Source organism: Hevea brasiliensis, chromosome 4 (genome assembly GCF_030052815.1).
Source record: "Hevea brasiliensis isolate MT/VB/25A 57/8 chromosome 4, ASM3005281v1, whole genome shotgun sequence".
NCBI lineage: Eukaryota > Viridiplantae > Streptophyta > Magnoliopsida > Malpighiales > Euphorbiaceae > Hevea > Hevea brasiliensis.
In genome coordinates this window covers 102354342-102367784 of record NC_079496.1, presented here as the reverse complement: position 1 = coordinate 102367784, position 13443 = coordinate 102354342, and positions in this window count along the sequence as shown.

Below are 13443 nucleotides of genomic sequence, written 5' to 3'. Positions count from 1 at the left end.
ACAGAAATACAATTATATCTTATTGAATACTTAACTTAGATTTACCAAACAATGAGATAAACCCTTGACTTCCCTATACACATCAATTCGAGCCCAGCACCCTTATTGACTCTAATTATTAACTGAGTTGGTATTAAGCAATCCTCATCAAATTAACAACTGCTTTAAGAAAAGGAAGTAGTTAAGCTGAACAACAATTTATGAAGCATAAATCATTTAATCCACCCTATTGTTCCTTAGGTTATTATCAAAAACTTGGATCATTATCAATAAAACCTAATTGCTACTCATGTTCAATCTTACACAACAATTACGGATTATGAAGATGAACTAGCAATTGATCAAATCAAACAATTAACTAATAGGCATTTTTAGCAAATCATTCAATAGATCAAAAACAATTAAATCAGAAAACAATAGATATTAAAAAAGACATAAATTAAATTAAGAACCTAGTTTCACAAATCATACATAAGAACTTGAATCCCTTGAACTGAATTAAAAACTTAGCCACTCATGTTCATGGCTTACATAAAAAATAAAGAAAGATAAAGAAGAAATCTAAAAAGAAAGAATAGAGAACGAAGGTGTTCTATGGAGAACGAAGGTCTGAATTGGGATACTCTTAGCTGCTGCCCAAAGACGTATTTATAGTCAAAAACCTAACCCAAAGATAGGAACCAAACTAGGAAAAGTTTTGAAATTCAAAATACAACCACGTCTTTGGAATCAAGGCCAATTTTCAGTGACTTTCTTTCCAAATCTGCCTCTGCCCTCTTCAGGAAAGTTGTAGCCCTATTTCTTAGCTTTCCAACGGGTACTAATTCGCCCAAATCCGAGATCTACAGCCCAGGTTATGGCCTAAAAACCGGGACTGGTTCAGATAGATAGTCCAGCCTATAGTGACAAATTCATTGCCATTTTTCATAATTAAGATGGCATCATCTCGTGTCCAGCCCTCCATAGAAGTTGTAGAAGTGGCTCTTAAGGTTCAATTGGGCTTAGGCTTGCTTCATTTGGAATTTTGAAACTCTAGATACAAAATAAATACTAAAATTGGTCGTGACAAATTAAATCTGGGCTTTTGCAATAGATTCATAGCTTAATTTGTCAACTTTGGAGACTGATTTGGGCTTTGGTCCCTCTTTATCATTTGAAGTGCTCTATCTTAGCTTTTCACTGGATAAAACATCACTCAATTTGGGGATCCACAACTTTAGAAACACCTGAAAAATTCAGCAAAGGTTAAACGCTAAAAATTTCTCCATTTAACACAATTATTCCACAACTATCTAAAAATAATCCTAAATAATAAATATATTTTAACCAACTGAATTAAACATAAAACCATACTAAAAAAACTAAATGTGATGGGAGTAAAATTAATAAATTATGCACTTATCAAATTCCCCCACACTTATTCCATGCTTGTCCTTAAGCATGACTTCAACTCTCAATCAACTCTACTTAGAAGTTTCTTAACTTCACCCTATCACAACATTCTCTAACAAAAGATTAAAAATTTGAAAGAAGAGGCAAGTAAGGTAATAACCATCACAATAAATTCTATCAACACCATACCAATATATCAACAATTTTCCAACACAAAATAAAAGGCTTGTTTTTCTTTGCTCTTCCGTTGTCATCCACAGCATAGCTAATCTCAATCTGTCTGGCTCGATCAACCACCACATCAAAAGACTGATCAAACATCATGGCCAGGTTTGCATACCTCCTGTCAAGCCCCTTTAAGAACCTCTTCACCCTCATAGTTTCTGTAGCTACTGCTGTAGGGGCATACCTGCTCAATTCCAGAAATTCTGTAGCATATTCATCTACAGACCTGCCATTCTGTCTTAAGGCCCCAAAGGCCCACTGCTTTTGATCTCTGAAACTTTATGGTACAAACCGGTTGATGAACAGTTCCATAAACTGAGTCCACGACAAACCCTCTATCCGAGGTAATATGTAGTCATTCATCCATTGTCTAGGCATAGGCCCCATGACATGCTGCATACACTCTATAAGTCTTCTATCAGTCAACTGCAACTCTGTTCCTGCCTGTCTATAGAAATCCAAAAATTGATATGCATCGTCTGACACATCATAAGTACCAGGCACCAACTTTTTAAAATTGATGATCTGTTTGTAAGGTTCCCCTCTTGGTGCGGTGGACTGCTGCTGCTGTGGAGGGTGGACCATATACTGCGCCATCATATCGATGGTTCTCTGCAACCCGGCTAGAGTAGCTGCCATGGGGTCCATGGGACCCTGTGCCATAAAAGACTGATCCTGAACTGGTGATAGCTGCTCTTCTACTTGAGCAGCTCTAGGCCTCCTACCCCACCTCCTCAGGGCAGGTGCCTCATCTGGTTCTGGTGCAGTGGCAGCTCTCCTGCTTCTACGCATTTTCCTGAAATTCAGCAGCATTAGCCCACAAAATTCAAAACTGCACATTACACAGCTCTATAGACTCATATTTACACACAATATATGAAGCAGAGATTAGAAGCAAAGATGACAATGCAAGACAAATGTGGACCCTATTTTACGCATGTGACTCCTAGTAGACTCTTCCCAACACTTTAGACAATTATTTCCCATGAATCTGGAGCCTAAGCTCTGATACCATATTTGTCATGACCCAATCTATGGGCCTGACTGGCACTAGGACCTGAGCTGCCTAAAGCCCCCGAGACCCGTAGTAAGTCTAACTATTTCTCAACCCAACTCAAAGGCCCATTGGGCCCAATTTTAATAAATCAACCAGACAGAGTCCGGCTATAATATGGACCTTTCAACGGGGAGTTTTTGACTCACTCGACCTGTAAACACAGTATATAATCAATTGAGGAGCTCAGCTCACCCTCCACATACTCATACAACATAAAAATAAATGGGAGCTCAGCTCCGTCATCCAGTCCATCAACATGCATAAAATAATAAGTTTATAAGTCCAAAATAACAATTTATATTACAGACCCAATTCAAATAAATATTTCTAACACATGCGAAAATTCTAAGAGTTAACAGGTTTATACAAAAATTAATAAATGACCTGCGAGGGAGAAAAGCAGGTTACCTCAAAAATATCCTCCTGTGGCCTGAAAAAATATTGAACAGGAGTGAGCGTTCGACTCAGAGAATAAAATATCAATTTTAATCAAAATCTCTATAACTATCTAAAACTAATGCACCATATAGAGTGAAATGCAACATCAACAATATTTTCACATCATAACAGCAAAAAGGTAATTTGGAGCACTCACACACCCAGTAATATCAATCATAATAGATCTCTTAAATCCAACCTGTGCCAGCAAAGAATTCAAGCCGGACTTTCGCTTAATAAACCAAATCGAGGTCCCAGCGAAGATCTCAAGCCGTGTCTTACCGTCCTGTCCATAGCCAACACTACATCACACGCACGCCAACGCACGCACACTGCTCCAAATTATCACAACAACATACATGGCACTTTAACAGTTGTGAACGCAACATAAAACATGCTTAGAGTTTAACTACATAGATATATACATATAAGTGATGCATGGGCATGCTTGAACATATAATAATAGTGAAATTACAATTAAAATTAATATTTTACTCACAGACTTGACAAAGATCCTTTGTGGCGATCAAGGCGGAGGAAGAAGGTCATCCTCACCTGACAATTTTATTACAATTATTTAATAAATTTGACTCAATACAAGCTAAGAAAAGACCAAATACATCCTAAGTCAAGCCGAAATTCCGGCAGAGTCTCCCCTATACCTAGGACATACCCAACCTGCAAAAGGGCTCAAAACGCACTTCTATATTCACAAATCATACATTCACAACTCAATCACATCACACAGCCCCTCCTGGGCCCATCCAAACAGTCCTCAATCACAATATGTAAATTTATAGTTTAGTCCTTATAATTGATCATTTTTTGCAAAAACTGCCCAAATAAGCTCTAAAAATTCTAAAACTTTGCCCCACGGTCCTTAGCAATATTACTAGGCTATTGCAAAAAGAATCATAATTTTCTAAGCTACCATGAATATTTTATGGATTTTTAATCTCATTTAAGCACTAGAAAATTACGAAAAAGTAAAGTTCGGGTTTACCTATGCCAATTCCGACTTCAGAGACGCGCTCGGGGCATTTGACAATTGTGGGGTAGCCAAAACATCAATCAAATTCGGAGACTTTTTCGGTAGCCGATCTGTCTGGCCGAAAATTCACAGACCCGGACAACTGTCGAATTTCCTCGAATTGAAGATACCTACACGAAGCCCACAACACGGGGGTTAGTACATAAATTTTATGAAATTTTATAAGCTCATTTAATACTCGAAAAAATACTACGAAGTTTCGTGGGACCCACCAAAAAATGGTGTCGGAAAAATTTAAAATTTATATCGCCGCGAAACTCTCGACGAGTGGAGCGCTCTTGTACTCTCGGTTTTCTCGTGGGGTTCACAGTTTACGAGAAATCTAGCCCAAAAGTCAAAATAGGCTAAAACTTCCCGGGCAAAAATTGGACAAACCGCTAGATGGATTTCGGTGTTCTTGGTGTCTATGGAAAGCTCTCGACGAGTAGATGGGTTTAGACACAAGATCCGGCCCAATCGGTGGCCGGATCAACCGGATTTCGGCCGGGAAGACGAAGGGTCGTGCGCTGCGCGTCGTGTCGCCGTCACGGCGCTGGCGTTGGTGCGGCTTGACCAGTGGGCGCTGGGAGAGCACGTGGTGAGGTGGCTGGGAAGGCAGCTGGCCGGGGAGGGGAGGTGGGAGGAGAGAGAAAACGGGAGAGAGAGAGGAAGGAGAACGCGCGCGAAGAAAAAGGAGCCGGCCCGATTCGGCCTGTTTGATTTAGGATACAAAATTTTAAATTTTTACTCTACCTTGGGACCGAAAATGAGGTCCAAAAATTCTAAAAAAAATTCTAGAAAACTCAGAAAAATTCATAGACTCCAAATATATTTTTAGTTTTGCCACGTGGTCTTTAAATTAATTTTTAAAAATCATCAAAGTTTATATTTTCGAAAAATCGAACCCGATTTTTAAAATCCGAAAAATTTCAAATAATTTTCTAAAATTCAAATAAAATAAAATATCAATATTACCCAAAAATAATAAATTTAAAAAATTTTAGGAGTGTTACATATATATACTAATTAATAATTATTTCTAATTAAATGATAGCTCTTTTTATATAATTATTATTAGCTTGCGAAATATTATTAATATCAATCTTATATTAATTTTCATTTTTTAATAATTATTTCCATACATACACTTAAGACTATTTGGCATTGAGGTTCAGAGCCTGAAACTGTTTTTCTGAATAAAAGTATCATTTTAAATGCTGTTGAGAAAAACAGTTTGGAAAAAATTATTTTATTATTTTAGTATTTTTATGACTAAAACTAATCAAATTTAATTTTTAAATATTTTTTAACACTTTCTAAGTAGTATATTTAAAAAAGTAATTTTTTTAACAGCAGTTTCAACAGTAATGTTAAACAGACCCTTAGTGTTTAGTAGTTTATTGTAAGCAAGCAAGTGCTTTAAAAATCTAAATTCTATTTAACACACACCTCTTATTATATATAAATTTCATCTTAAAAATTTAAAAGACCTATGACTTAAAATCTCATGAGAGATTCTTAAATATATATATATATATATATATATATAGATTAAAATTTAAGATTCTACATATTGAAGCTATCTTAATTAAAACTATCAATGTTGACCCAAATTATCAATATCTTTTGTTATTTAAATCGGAGTTATCAAAATGTTCACATCACTTTTACTTATTTCATTATTTAATATTTTATCAATATTTATATTAATTTTAAATTTCTTTAAGTTTCTTTTTTAATTTTTATCCTATTATAAAAAATTCATGCATAATATATTATAAAATATTTTAAATTTAAAATTATATTATAAAAATTATAAATAAATTATGTAGTATATAAAGTAAACATGTTTTCTCGTGATACTGTCATATCGGATTACAAAATTTATGCAAGTGGTAATTTATTTAAAAAATATATTTTATTTGCGCCACAAGATTATAATGTATTTAACACTTGGTTTTTTTTTTAATTATCGGCAATAATTATAGTACCATGAAAATTTTTTCACTATTACTTGCAATTTGGAATAAAAATAATGATATAGCTAGGAGTTAAATATATTTAATTAATTTGATATATATATATATATATTTGAAATAATTATTATGATAAAATTAATTATAGATAAATGGTAGTCAATTAACTTAACTTTTAGTTTCAATAATATTAATATATATTAACACATATTCCATATGCCTAAAACTTTAGATAATACAAACATATTTTTTTTATCTTTTATTATTATTATACTTTTCATATTGTTTGTGTCTTTTTTTAGAATAATATTAATGAAGATAATTTTTAAAAAAATTTTTAATGTATTAGGATGATATAAAAAATTTTTATATCTGAAAATAATGACAATGATTATGTGATTTGGTCAATCTCAAATTATTTCATATTTTTAATATGTATTTTTATTTTCTATTATTTCTATTAAAAATATTTTTTATATTAAAAATCTTCATTAAAAAATTGTGAAGATTAATAACAATAAATTAAAATTTTATTTTATTTTTATACATTAAAAATAATAATTATTTATATATTAAAATTATTAATAGTCACCTGCAATGCACAACCAATTCCTTAATGTATATATAAAATATGCAAGTTTTTCTTTAATGTTATTATATAAAATTATGAAGTTATGTCAAACGACATTTTATTTATAAAATATAATTTATTAATTTTATTAAATTTCTCTATTTTTATTAATAAATTGTTTAATTGCTATAAATTATAATTACGTTATTATTAACTTCCAAAGTTATAAATTATTTAATAATTATCTTTTTAATGCTACAATATGTAGCCATTATTATTAGTTAAGTTATAATATATTTAGATATATTTATTCCATACATCTATAATTTTATATAGTACACACATATAATTTTATTTTTATTTTTCTTCCTTTTACAGTAACTTTATGCTTTTCAAACTATTAATATTATTTTTTATAATAATATTAATATTACTATATAAAGATAATAATTTTACTAAATAAAGATAATTATTGAATATATTATATTTATTTAATATATTAAGAAAATATAAAATATTTTGATATTTTAAAATGATGAAACTGATTATATCATTTAACCAGCCTTAAATAATTTCATATCTTTAATCAATATCTCTATTATATTTTTATATTTTTTATTATTTTATTATAAAATCTTCATGAAAAAAATTTGAGAGATCAAAAGCATTGTCTACATAAGAAGTAATAAAGATAAAATATGAAGTAATCAAAACTGATAAATTTAAAATATTATTTTATTTTTTATATATTAAAATTAAAATTAAAATTATTATTAGCCATGTGCAAAAACATGCAAAATTCCCTAATTATGAATGCAAAAATTACTCACTATCATTATTACAAATCTCAAGCTTAAGGCTTATTACAGAGAAATAACTTGCTATGAATATTTCATCCTAGAAACAACTAAAAATCTACAGCTTGTGGTAAAATGACATGTTGTTTACTGCCACAAATGACAGGACGTGCCTTTTTCATTTTCGTTTTCATTTTCCCATTAACTAAAGCCAAGGGACCAAAATTTTATGCAATAATTCCCAAACAGATCCAACAAACACCCTTCTACAATATTCTAAAGCAATCTTCTAAAAATTCTAGGATATTATTTGAGATGATATCTTATTACCATTAATAATTTCTTTAGTCATGGGAGATTGCTTTAGAATATTAATAACATTGTTATAACCTTAATTCCTAAAGTCAAGCACATCCAGACAATGAATGACCTATGTCCTATAAGGCTGTGTAATGTTCTGTATAAAATTATATCCAAAATTCTAACAGTTCATTTCAATCTTTTATGGATAATACCATTGATTTAGGGCAGAGTGCATTCATTAAGGGAAGGCTAATCTCATATAATATCTTCCTTTTTCCATGAAGTTATGCACAATCTGAAGCAAAGAAAAAGGTCTCAAAACTATGGTATGGCCATAAAATTAGACAAAAGTAAAGCTCATGAATGCATGGAATGGTCCTGTCTTTCACATATGCTAAGATGTTTTGGGTTTTGCAATCACTGGATTAGATGGATTATGCAATGTGTGATTATTGTCTCCTATTATATTCAGATTACTGGGCATAGAATGGGGTTCTTTTAACCTTCTAGAGGACTCAGACAGGGTGACCTACTGTCACCTTATCTTTTTTTATTATGTGTTGAAAGGCCTTCTCACATAATTAATTCTTCTTTTATTTAGGGGCTAACAATATCAAGAAATGGTCTTGCCATCTCTCATTTACTTTTTGCAATTGACTCAATCATATTCACTAAAGGTTCCATTCAAGATGCAAAGATGATCCAGTGAATTCTGCAAGATTATTCAGTGACTAGTGGTTAGCCAGTTAATTTGGCCAAGTCATCTCTTTTCTTTAGCAACAATACACCAGGGACTATTCACTCAAGCATCACTTCAATGTTGCAAATTTCTAATATGAATGGGCAAGGAAAATCTTGGGATTACCATCTCACATCCCCCGGTCAAAGAGCCAGACTTTTGCTCAAATCAAAGATAAAGACCTTCAACAAACTGCAGGTTAGAAGGAACAACTGCAATCAAAAGAAGTCAAGGAAGTGTTACTCAAAGTGGTCACCACAGCCATCCTAGTATATGTTATGTCATGTTTCAAGCTTTCTGCCAAGCTTTGTCACAATATTAATACTTAATAGCTTGATTTTAAATTTCTAGAGGGGTCAGCAACATGATGCAAGGAAGCTACATTTGGTCTCATGGAATAATCTTTGTGATTTTAAGCTTTATGGTGGATTAGGGTTCAGACACCAAGAGGCTTTCAATATGGCATTGATAGCTAAACAAGGATGGACAATCCTCTCTAAACCGAATTCATTATTAGCTCAAGTCCTGAAAGGTAAATATTTTCGAAACTCCTCATTTATGCAAGCAAGATTGGGGAGCCACCATTCATGGGGTTGGAGAAATATTCTTTAAGGGAGAAAGATATTAGAGAAAGGAATTACATGGTAAGTTCAGGATGGTGACACAATTTAGTGTAAAATAGATTCTTGGATTCTAAATTCCTTCCTTATCCAACCTAGGGTAAAGAATGATTATGAGTATAACATTGTTTGGATTTCACTTATGGATCCTAATTCTAATTCTTGGAACATCTATACCCTTAGAGTGAATCTTCATGATGAAGAAGTTTAGAATATCCTCCTTTTTCCAGTTCCATTAAGTCGTATAAATGATAAAATGGTTTGGCATTTTACTTCTGAAACGTTCTATAAGGTCAAATCTGACATTGGTTAGCTAAATCTATTATGAAGGAGAAATAAAATTCCTTGCTAGTTGGTCTAGGTGCTTTCTCTAATTGGAATTTGGATTGTTGTCTCTACTCTTTATTGATAGGGCTTGGAATTGGAATGAATAAATGAAAAGTATTGGCCAAAGGCTCAAATAAGCCCTAAAAGTGTTCTCCAGTAGTCAATTAAGTCTTTAAATAAAGTTTGGGATCAATTGGGTCCTTTAAATTTTTAAAATTAACAAATAACAACCAAAAATATTAAAAATCAAACAATTTAGACCAAATTTAATGACGTGCTCACATGACCCAAACCCCATTTTACTTCTGCTAAGTAAGAGCCTCTTAAAATCTTCCAACAACTGGAAAGAAGATCACAAAGTGGAAGCTATCCAACATGTCTATGATTGCAACTAGCACCTTCACAAAACCATCCTTAAAGGAAGCTTGTCACCTTCTTTCTAAGATTTCAAGCCCATCAATTCATCCTAAGATTACTCAAGTGATATTTGGAAGGGAAGGACCAAAAATGGTCTTGCAGTGGTCTGGGCATGATGGATTATAGATGGTTTCACTTCATGAGGTTATCACTACAGTTCAGGTGAGGGTTGAGGGTGGACTTTTAATTGAGACTTTTATGCATTAGAGGATGCTCTGCACTAAAGTCAGGGAAAAGAAGTTGAAAGATGAACTACTCGAGGATGCTTCCAATTCTCATTTCAGGTTTTACAGGATTGAAATGTACCTCTCGCTGCATTTTCCCCATTCGTAATACACTTATTCTCTTTTATCTATCAGAGGATGCCATCACCTAGACCCTTTAGTCCCATTTGTTATATTTACGCTCTTATAAAAGGACTTATTGAAGACAAAAGGTTGATAACCCCACATGGCTAATAAATTTCCATGCATTTACTATAGCTTCCCATAAGTGGAAACTTTCTTCTTTTCCTTTATCTGCTTTGCCCCTCCTCCCTCTTCTTCTTCTTCTTCTTTTCCTTTATTTGCTTTGCCCGTTCTTCTTCTTCTTCTTCTTCTTCTTCTTCTTCTTCTTCTTCTTTTCTGCACCTCTTTATACACACACACATTTGCCCCTCCTCCCTCTTCTTCTTCTTCTTCTTCTTTTCTGCACCTCTTTATACACACACACACACACTTACCTTATATACCTCGAGTAAACTTATGTAACAATTAATTCAATTAATAGAAAATATTTGAAGTTCCTACATGATTTTAGACTTCTAAATAATAATTAAATTATACCACAGTCAATTTTCTCTCATCCTTTGCCTCTTCTTCTACCACCCAACATGCCTTGTGCATCAAGCTAACACCTATAAATTACCTAGCTATTGAAATTCAATTTCTTCTTATTCTATAAATTGGAGCATAATTTGGGGAGAGCTGTTAAAGTAGCATTTTATACATCTTTTCACTTGTAAACTTTACTTTTTATTACCTAACTCTATCATTTTATTTGTCTACCATTAAGGGTCTTGGCTTTTTGTTGATGACTAGTAACACTGATATATTAGGCTAGGCTCACAAATACCAAGTTTGCCATACTGTACCAATAGATGTAATTAAGAGTTATAAATTCAAAATGAAAATAAATAGATAGAGCAAGCTCCAAACAGAGCTCAATGTAGCATTTATCAGGGTATCACAAAGAAAATTTTTAGAAAGCTGAGAAGCACAAGCAAGTATTATCTTCACACTTCACATTTGTACTTTTATTGTCTCCTCAATTCATATTTTCCATTGATGTAACAAATACCCATCTAGGATAAATATGAAGCTACCAACAACTATATTATTTCTAAGTTCTATCAACAAATGATATATATAACAGCTAAGACAATGGGATAGCTCCAAGAAAAAGTAGAGGCATCATTGGCATCAAATCTAGAGGAGTAGAACTCCACACCAGCAAGCAGAACACACTACCAATGCAGAGGGGAAAAAATCATGTCAAGAACTTGAAAATTACTTGGGATAAAAAAAAAAAAGGAACAAAAATAAAGAGAAGAAAAGAGACATATGGTGGGGAGTTGAGGAGGAGAAGGATGTAGAGAATGATTATCATGAGGGTATTGATCGAACAGAGAAGGCAGGTACATCATTCTCGTTCCATGGCACCCTTCTCCCCATCTAGGACTCGGTTCTTTCACACTCCCTAGCCTTCTGCCCTCCTTATCTTTTTTCTTCTCCTTTCTTTTTTTTCTTTCATTATGTTGTCTCTTTTTTCTTTTCCTTTCTTCTTTTCTTTCGTTTGTTGTGTCTTTCTTCTTCCCCCTTCTGGATGTAAGTTTCTGTTTTACGTGCTCTTTAGTTTGTTTTAGGGATTTTTTTTTTTTTTTTTTTTTTGAGAATTAAATATTGGTTAGTGGGCTAGGTTAATGGAAATGTAACTTCTGTTAATTTTGAGCCTATTTAGCCCATATAAAAATTTAAAGGACTCAATTTTATATATATATAAAAGGAGAAATTACAAAAAAGAAAAATCCTAAACTTTACACACTTTTATGATTGTACTTTGAAGTTTTTTTTTAATGATTGCATCGTAAACTATCAACAATTGTATAATTATATTCTGCCGTTAATCACACATTTAGAAAATAATAGAATTATTACTTTAATAATTCCTTAGTTTATTAAAAATTTACTAAAATATCATCGTTGTATCGTAATTAAGATGACAATTCTGTTAATTTTTAACAACTCAACTCAACTAAGCTTTTATCCTAAAAATTTGGGGTCGGCTATATGTATTCGCTTTCTCCACTCTAAACGATTTTGGGTTAAATCCTCAGAAATGTGTAATGCTTCTAGGTCATGTTGTACTACTCTCCTCCAAGTCAATTAAGGTCTACCATTTTTTTCTTTCTATCCTCTAACCTAATTTGCTCTGCTTGTCTAACTGGAGTCTCTGTATGTCTACGCTTCACATTACCAAACCACCTCAATCTCCCTTCTCTCAACTTATCTTTAATTGGCACCACTCATACCTATTCTCTAATACTCTCATTACGGACTTTATCTAGTCTAGTATGGCCACTCATCTACCTTAACATTCTCATCTCTGCAACTCTTATCTTAGATGCATACGACTCTTTCAGTGCCCAACACTCACTACCATAAAACATAGCCGGTCGTATGGTCAGATAAAGAAAATTTTCCTTTCAATTTATTGGGAATCTTACGATCACATAAAACTCTCGTGGCACGTCTCCACTTCAACCATCCGGCTTTAATCCTATGACTAACATCCTCCTCACATCCCCCATCTACTTGAAGGATTGAGCCTAGATATTTAAAGTGATTACTTTGGGGCAGTATCACTCCATTCAAACTAACTCCTTCCCTATCACCAGTTTGGCCTTCACTGAACTTGCAATGCATGTATTCTGTCTTCGTTCTACTTAAATTAAAACCCTTTGACTCTAGAGTACTTCTTCAAAGTTCTAGCTTTCTATTGACTTCTTCTCGTGTCTCATCTATCAGAACAATATCATCCGCAAACATCATGTACCAAGGAATACTCTCTTGTATATGTTTCGTCAGTTCATCTGAAACTAATGTAAAAAGGTAAGGGCTCCTTGGTGTAATCCAATTGAGATCGGAAAATCTCTTGTGTCCCCTCCCACTGTAAGCACAATAGTAGTTGCTCCTTCATACATATCTTTCAATACTTGTATGTACCTAATAGATACCCTCTTTTGTTCTAACACATTCCATAAGACCTCTCTTGGAACACTATCATAAGCCTTCTCCAAATCAATAAAAACTATGTGTAGATCTTTCTTCACATCTCTATATTTCTCCATCAAGCTTCTAATGAGAAAGATCGCTTCCATAGTTGAACGACCGGGCATGAAACCAAATTGATTGAGAGAGATAGAAGTATCATGACGTAGTCGATGCTCCACAACTCTCTCCCACAACTTTATAGTATGGCTCATGAGTTTAATTCTTCTATAGTTTGAGCAA